A 9,194-nucleotide genomic window follows, 5' to 3' on the forward strand; every position below is an offset into this window, starting at 1 on the left:
CAAGCTTCGGATGCGCTCTTTCTGGCTATGTTGATAGTGACAGGACACATTCGCGGAAAGCTCCAGAGCCATACTGTGATTGTCTTTCCGTTGTTATTCCTGAGTTGAACCATTCTTCGAGCCTGCCGTAGTGTAAAGCGTATGTTGAAATTTCTGCCCGACCTAGCTTTCTTATGGCCACAAAAATCGAGTCTTCGGGAGTTCAGGACCAGTCAGTGGGCATCCGTGTACGTGCAGTTCTAAACGAATTCTTCTTGAACTTATTCGCTACCATTCTCCGATCAGCTGACGCACTGAGCTTCAGTAGCAGTGATAGAGTTTCAATCGTTTGAGTGAGAGCTATTCTTCGTATGCATCGCAACTCAAGTTGTTCCTTGTTCTAGCGGATCACCTCCCTCGCTGCAATGCAGTTGAGCTGAGATATACCACCAGAGATTTCTTCAAAGATACACATTCTTGATCCTAGACTTATGCATGGGCAGCTTTTACAAAGGCATCCGCAGAATCATCGAAGATAGTAATTTTCTTGACGTAAGTGCCTTCAAAGAACTATCGATGATGGAGGACACTTCAAGATACTTCAAAGAAAAGTTTTAACACTCAACTTTACAATAACGTTCACCGACATCCTTTCTACTAAGTACGCATTCGTTTTCATCTATGGTTTGCACTGCCAAGGGTCTTGTGCGAGTGAGATCGGCGCAGCCTGCAACACGCTTGCCACACTTGGCCCCTCAATCATACATGGAGTTTAGCAAGGCATGTTAACTTTAACGACATCATGTCGGACCTCACTCCGTTCGATAACAGGTATTATTCGTTTTAAGCTGCACGCCTCATACGGAATCCACGCATTGGGATCTAAGTGTGAAATAGAACGTGTTCTTCATTGGGTAGAAATGTGCGTGACAAATTTTTGCTAAGTAACACCTGGAAAGAAGTGCCTTCTGGCGTGTACGAGCCGATTCGTGAGAGAGCAATGTGTTCCGATAATGTTTCCGCTTTGAGTTCAGGTTAGCCGCTTCTAAATTCGAAAGAGACCGAAAAACAGGGGTTTCGTCAAGTAGGTCACACCAGTGGTCATCGGCCGGATCACTGCAGGAAACAGTGGACGTATCCTCTCGAAAGGAAGTTCACGCGTAAAGCACCCAAGCACCGCTCCACCGATCGCGCACTGCCCTGCACCAGCACAAACACAAACGCACACACGAAACTTGCAGCGTTGACACTCGAGAGACGTCACGGAGAAGAAGAGCAAGGCAACGTGCTTGCAACACCGCTGCTACGCAAGCGTATCCAAACCATCACGTGAGGGAATAAGCGAAAAGCCATGTCAATTCACGCGCGACCACTCCACAAGGATGCCGGAGATCAGCTGGTTTGGAGGGGCAGCGTCCCAACACTGAGAGGAGGCTCGGAGCGCTTTCCGTTTCCGAACGAGCTTCCCTCGTGTACGTTACTTATTGCGCGAGTTTTTTTCCCCCCTCCTTCCTCTCAGATGCTCGAGCGCCCCCCCACTCAAGCCGCGAGCGTGGCGCCATCTTTCGCGCTCTCGCCGAAACTCGCAACTGAAAACGCGCCCGAGCTTTCAGGCCGGCGGGTCATCTATGCTCAATAATTATATGCTGATGAGAAACAAAAAAAAATGGGCGAGTTGGCGTGGAAGCATCGCTAACTTGGAGGGCGAACTACGAGGACGAAAACAAAAGCACGAGAAGAGAGAAGACACAGCGCTGTGCAAATTATAGGCCGTTGGTCTTCGGAAGACAACGAGCTGACTGCCGGGCTAGTTAGTTAACGATCACAGGAAACCAACTCATGCAGATGAGACGAATTGACAAGTAGCACGCAGAAGACACCGGGCTCATTAGCAACTGTGTGTATCTAATATCATGATGTGCATTTTATATAGAGACAAGGCAGCATAACTACACCAAGAAAGAAATTAAAAATGAAGAACAAGGTATTAGAGGAAAACGCTTCGCATACAAGGACAATTTTGTTACTTAGCTGTAACAAGAAAATCCGTGTCTTTATTGAAAGTTCCAGGGACGGAGTGTTGATCAAAATAGGCACGAAGAACCTCAAAAGCCTCTAATATTTTTTGGTGCATTTGTCAGGGTGTTTATGAAAAGCTTCACACTACAGGGTCGTACACGTGTGCACTGGTTACAGTGCAATCCAAAAGTTTCACATAATGCCGGTTTTTCAACGTCCTTGAGTTAATTTTTGCAGCCTGTCATTAACACGCCTGTCAGATTGGCCGACGTATTGTTCTCCACACAGACAAAACGGAAAGAATAAACTAACTGCAGGGCGCACTCAGCAAACTCGTTCGTGTTATTAGTGATACAAACACTTTGCGAGTGCTTGTTGCAACTTACCTTAGGGCATAGAACTATTAGCTTGCTCGTACATGCAAAAAAAGAATCGAGTCTAAGGCCGACAGTTTCACCAATGTTTTTAAAACTCTGTGATATCTTGTGCAACTAACCTATTACAACCACTTTCATTATCCTGCAGCCTTGCCATGTAGCGCTTGAGCTGGTTTCCGGTGCGCTTCCTAAGTAAACTCCCTGCCAAAGAGACTCGAGTTTAAGGATATGCCGCCGACAAAAAAAACAGCGACTAGTGCGCCTGCGGTAGCTGTCCGGGGCCACACTGAGTGGTCCGAAAGTCATCAGCACTTTTAGTTACATAGATGATTATTTCGTCACCTTAGATTGTAAATCTCTGAAATATAACTCAGATGTGCAACTAGTTCTTGAGGTGTTTCGAGAGTGCTTAAGGCGTTTGATTTTAACGCATGAGACTCTGGAAAAAGGCTGTCAGACTTCATGACCTAAAGGCTGCATTGCATCCTAGCCATGTTTGCTGGTCGTATAAACCAAGAGGCAAGAAACCGTTGTTCCCGATTTTGTCGGCGCATTCTAAATTTGTAAAACGAGGTATTGTTTCACTTTGATTTCAGAACTCGATCAGCACGTATATTGCCCAAGCTGCTCCGAATATCTTCCAGAGGCTGGTTTTTCAGAATATCCGGCACACGGTATAGCACCAGGGTCAGGGAAGTTAGTCAGGAAGAGCAATGACACAAGCAGAAATTTTACAAGGCAAGTTTGCAGGGACATTAACGTTGTTGTGCTTCCTTACTTCGCACATGAAATTGCGCTATCTCAACAGCTTTGGTGAAAGTGTGGGTCATGGCGTCATTTTCTTTGACTGACTGCGAGTAGTCGATGTTTAGCGTCCGCTATGCTCTTTTCTACTCCCTGATTCTGAGTTTTGCGCTCCCTAGAGCAGATGCCGTCACGTGGCAACAGCTATAAACTAATTCATTCCCTTGCCTGTTTTGCCTTCACCTCTTCTATTCCACGCAATGTCCCTCACACAGTTCACAGTATATCACTGCACAGCCCACAGTATGTCACAGCACCTGGCATTGCTCACATCCTACAGCATACTCCACCATTAGTTCACCATCCTCCTGGGAGGCTGCACTGGCGAGCTTAGACCCACAAGAGCAGAGACGGTTGATCCAGGGTGCACGCGGAGGGCCGAGAGCCAATGGAGCCCTACAATAGAGGCTCCATACTACCAGGAAGCCGCCCCCACCCCCATTCGCATCAAGAACAAATTCTTTCTCTGTCTCTAGCTCCCTTGCCGTGCTATTGGGCATCCGTTAGACTTCAACGAACTCGCCCAGCAACACATTCTCTCTCTAACAGCTGAACTAACCAGGAGGCTAGCTGATCGCCGCGCGAATTAATCGGCAGGTTCAAATGCACCATACCGCTTCGGTGGGAATGCATCGATTCTGGGTTCGAACCCCAGGACAGGACCACTTTTTTTCTTCAGTTGCGAAGCTTTCTTTCCGAAGAATAGTTTCTGTGATAAGCATTCTTTGGGAACTTGCGCCACATCGCAGTATGTTTGTCTCTCCGTAGCAGACCTTTTTCACATCAACTGGAGTCGTAGGTAGTTTGTTCATTGTCAAAGAATAAAAGGAAAAAAGAGGTAATATATCAGTCACGGCATCGGGCTGCGGTGGTGAGGGAACCGGGTTCCGGACAAATCATGGGACACATTATAATAGAATTATCACGCTTTGGGAATTTCAGCAATTTGTCGTACGTGCGCTAGTCTTTATCTAATCTCATTGGTGCCAACTTGAATCAATGGACGTACAAGACAGGAGCGAATTTATTTCCTTCAGAAAAAGAAATCGTCCATCCAAAGACGTCATTCCTTCTTCGTCATTTTATCGTAATTATGCTGTGGTTATGCAACCGGGGTTATGCGCTGGTGTCATGCCATCGTAGCTATTGCGTCGTCGTCAGCGGGTCGCTATCCTGCACTCGCTGTCATACCGTGATCGTCATGCCATCATGGTCGTAGCAAAGTCTTCGTTCCTGCTTCATCGTCAGGTTCTCTTTACCGCGTCGTCGTCTCGCTATTGGCGTCGTACAGTTGTCGTCACATCTCAGTATTATCATGGCGTCGTAACTACGCTTGTCGTTATACTATCGTCGGCTAAACTTGGCTAAAGCGGCTTTGGCGTTGCGCTGCGAAACCCAAGACGCGGGATTGAATACCCGCCATGGCATCCGCATTTCGATGGGAGCGAAATGCAAAAACGCCCGCGCACCATGCCTTGGGAGCACGTTAAGGAATTCCAGGTTGTCAAAATTTATACGGAGATCCCCACTATCGGTTGCCTTCTTACTACATCATGGTTTTCGCACGCGAAACTCCAGAATTAAAGAAGAACTATTTAACTTGCAGCACCAACTTTTAGCTTGTTCTGTAAAGTTGCAATTCGAATTATTGAATTTGTGTCGAGCGTTTGTATAAGTTATAACGATGCAAGTTAAAAGCATTTAGTGTATAGTATGTGCCTGTATTACCTGCTTGTGTTCGTTGAATACACACGGTCAATGGTCGTTGTCTCGGTTGAGCAAGGAAAATGTTCGTTATTTCCATCTATATTCCTTACTGTCTTGCTCGCTGCCTCTCTAGCTCTTTCGTTCGTTTGTTCGTTCATTGATTCGGTGTATTCGCTCACGTTTACCGCAATCGTCTGTGGTTTCTGCCTAATGTTTTCATTCCCTTTGCACATGGCCTGGACTCTAGCACCGTCTAGGTATGACGCATGCATTGAGGCTGGCGGTACCCCAGTTCGAGACAACGTCGTGTGAGGCGCCTGGTAGTATCCAGGGCACTGTTTCTGCAGCGGGGCAGTATGCTCCGTTGCGCCAAGGTGTCGAGGCCGAGTACTGTTACAAGTCCATCCTAGAGTCGGAACACTGAACGCTGCTTTTGCTTCCCGTGCTTCATCCTTCGGGTGAAAGTGCCAATTTTGCTTCACAGGCAAACACATTGCTTGTCTCTTTTCTCTCCCGCATCTCCTGCTCTCTCCGCATTTCCTCGTCTCCTTATGCTCCCCCTTTACTTCCTGATTTCACCGAATCTGTTTGGTGATGGAAGGATGGCATTGCCTCTTCCCAATGTTAGATGTCATGCTTGGCACTCTCCACTGTCCCCTTCGCCATCCTACTTTTATGGGTGCGCGACGATGATACTCTACCTGGGAGCTAGCAAACAAAAATTGCTGCCACACTGAGTGCAGTGCCAGCTTTTTCACTATCTTAAATTGTTAAATAAACGAAGGATGACGATTTGCGATTTGAGACATTTAACCTATTTACACTACATGGCATAGACGTCAATAATGGTCTCCCGCCTGCTGCACATCATAGTTTGAATAGGTGTTGCTGTAATGCACGTTCCTAATACCCACACGTTTTTGTCCTATTGTGGATTACGTGGACTGCAGGGTGGATTGGTAGGGGCTTCATAGTGGAGAATAGCAAATAAATTGGGACAAGCTTCGGTTCTTTAACGTGGCACACTAAAGGCACTGTACACTAGCGTCTCACGCCGCCTCCGCCTCCACTTGTACTTAAGAAAAAAACCAGCAAGAAAAGACGGATTTATTACACACGCTTTCAGTATAGGCATTGTGATGCTGCGCGCCTCTCTTCAATGCACGTGTATGGTAGGCCGTAAACACGTTATTGAAAGGACACATAAAATACAAAATCTAAGAACACTCGGCCATATGTTTGCCTTCTAGCTTATTGTAGCCTAACATTAGACACTCGGAGCAACATGATGATCCATGAACGAACCGGAAGGCTGGTGCACAATAACTATTGGGCCTTCGATTTTATGACTGGACTAAATGATATCTGATGACATTCCGCTGCTTGAATTGCGCAAGGAAAGAATTGCGACTAGAAGTTGTTTCCCAGTTGCTCAGTAACAAACTAGCACTCCAGCGCTCAGTGTATAAATCCACAAATCGCGGGGCCAACACGCGGCAATCATCAAAATGCTTTAAGCCCTATTTTGTCCGAACTAACATATTTTCCTATTCTTTCTTTCTTAACACACTATCGCTCACTAGATTCGCATTGTTCATGGCAATCCCACTCACATTTTTCAACGTTTTTGTGTTCACATGTTTTGCGCATAGTTCTCTTTTTTTTATATTAGTTCTCCTCGCATGGACCCAGTGTCCACAGTACACACTAAGTAAACAATCCTCTACATTCATGTGCGACATACCGTCGTCTAAAGTCGATTTAAGTCCTTCGTTTTTGTTTTTCTGCAGAAGCAGTGGAACTCAGTAGTTAAGCCTCCTGTTCACGAATTCAAACAACACCAGAGGGAGAAAAAAAATGTCGGCACCAAAATAGTAAAGGCTGAGGGGGCGGGCCATGATGTGTCCTATAAGTGTTCGGGAACGCCAAGCGTTCACCTGCCTTCCCGGGACTGGTCAGAATCGTTGTTTCGTCAGCGAATTCGCGAGTCTGACGAATCACGCGAGGGCAAGTGAACAAAGGCGCGTTTCTGCCCAATTGCTCAAGGGCAAACACAAGGTTCACACACAGAACCTTTCTAAGATCACGCCTGCAGGCAAGTGATCTGGCCCAGGTGCGAGAAAACGAACATCACATATTCCTTTAAGCCGAGTCATGGTGCATAAGAAATCGCGGTAGCGAAAGAAATGCGATATTCATGCAACAAGCCAAGAGGAAATATAACTGAATACGGTATACCTTTGCTCCCAGAAATGAGGGTCTCACTTCGATGATTTACAGCGTCTGTATGCGCACATAGTTTCACCTATCGGAGCACTAGGCGTAACGCGCGAACGCGTCAACTCGCGTGGCCCCTAGGCCATAATCCGGACGTCTGGGAGAAAGTGATATACGGTGCCTCTTGGGTGTATTCCATAATTCAATTAGCCGATAGCACAGCGACGCCCTGATTAGGCGTGCAGCGATATTGCTGAGCTATCTGCCGGTACGAAAGGAAACTCCTATGTGGCGGCCTTCACGGGGCAGTGAACTGTTCGAAACTGGACCGATCTCTCACTTTGAATTAGGAAATATATTTTTGTGGCTCAGACTAGAGGGATTTATAGTTACGTAGACGGAGGCTGGAGTTACAGTGTGTCTATTCAGCCTGTTCGAGTTATCCGCAGTGAATCACTTACGTTCACAACGGAGGCATTCTGCGAGTATAATGAGGATACTGTGCCATTTGTAATCTGCGCTCTAAGAGTAGTGCATCATTATGTGTTAGTTGAAGTTATGTCAAATTCAGCTGGGAGGTTAGGGAAAGTTTAGAAGTATGTGCTTTATTTTTCTCCTTTCTTAGTGTGAAGCATGGTTCATTTCGCTTGAAATATGGGCTCGCTTGCTGAAACTGCGTGTAATGTCATGTTTATGCAAATAACTATAACTAAAACAGGTAATGTTAATGTTGCTTACATCTTTGCAAACGTACTGCACACGCCTCCTACTTTGGTATCGTTGCGTAGAGATGAAAAGCGCTTACTCACTCATACATGTGTCACGTGCACATATACGCTACCACTGTCGCGTCCTGCATGGTGCAATCGACCATAAGCATAGCCTTTCGCTCGTCCTTCACAGACGCGTAGCTCAGCAGCACATTTGTCGTTCCAAGCACGAGCGGTAGCGCATGATAGAGCTCACTCTTGCCATAGCAGGTGCAATCCATCAGCCTCATACCTGTGCTCATTAGCAGTGATAAGGCGTACAGGTGTGCATTTTGCTACATAACATTAACGATTGCTTGGCTATGGCAACCCTGCGTTCGACACGTAAGGTATAGAATTGGCGCGATGACGCTCGCTCAGCCCAGCAGAGGGATGCCAACCTGCGCCCACCTAATTTGAGCTCGACGGGCCCACTGAGCATTGGGAGAGAGCGCGATTGCGTGATTAGACTATAGGGCCCCTGCTATATGTGACATTAGTTAGGCGTATGTAAGCGTTGTAATGCATGAATGAATTGAACTTTCGTATCTCGTTGCGTCACATCGGATGGCTAGTGCCCGTATGTCCTGGGCAGCACGCACCAGGGGAATGACGGCGGCTGCGACACCTACTGCAGCTGCATACACGACACAAGCTAAGGAGCTGTGAGGGAGGAAAACCACTTGAAAACAATGCTTACGCGCAATGAGAGTAAGAAAAAAAAAGAAACAAACAGTTGATTTTAATAAATAACACTGAAGTGCAATGCTGAAAAACAATTAATGGCGCTAAATTCCCGGCACACATCGTTACACAACGATAACATGCACTGATGGAACCTACTGTTAACTAAGAAGCCTTGTAAGATGTTGGCGTTTCGCTTCAGGCAACTCGTCGGCTGCAGCCCTCGTTTATGCGTAGTAAAGCTTTCGAAGTACATTCAAGCGCGCACTTTACGATGACTGTCATAAAGGTTGGTGAGATAATGTGCGTCATCTAATAAGCCAAGGAAAAAAAACATCTCACAGAGACAATAGTCAATTCTCATGAATGCTCGGAGTGCTGTGTCTTTTGACTCCGCAAATGTCAGCGTATCTTTTTTCGATATGCGGAATTTAATGCCTCTGAATTTTTCAATCAAGCCTGGGAAACATGCTGCAATGTAGCGTTTCTGCCACCCTAGAACAAAATTTTCTAGCAAATATTTGAAAAGCTAGGTTGCAAAATTCTTCACTAATTGGCACACCAAAGCGATAAACCAATTTATCTTTTACCTGAGGTACCATCAATTTTTTTTTGCTACAAATACATCCCCTAGGCCAGAAATAAAAGCAATCAAACT

The sequence above is a fragment of the Dermacentor albipictus genome, chromosome 10, assembly GCF_038994185.2.
Source record: "Dermacentor albipictus isolate Rhodes 1998 colony chromosome 10, USDA_Dalb.pri_finalv2, whole genome shotgun sequence".
NCBI classification, from domain to species: Eukaryota; Metazoa; Arthropoda; class Arachnida; order Ixodida; family Ixodidae; genus Dermacentor; species Dermacentor albipictus.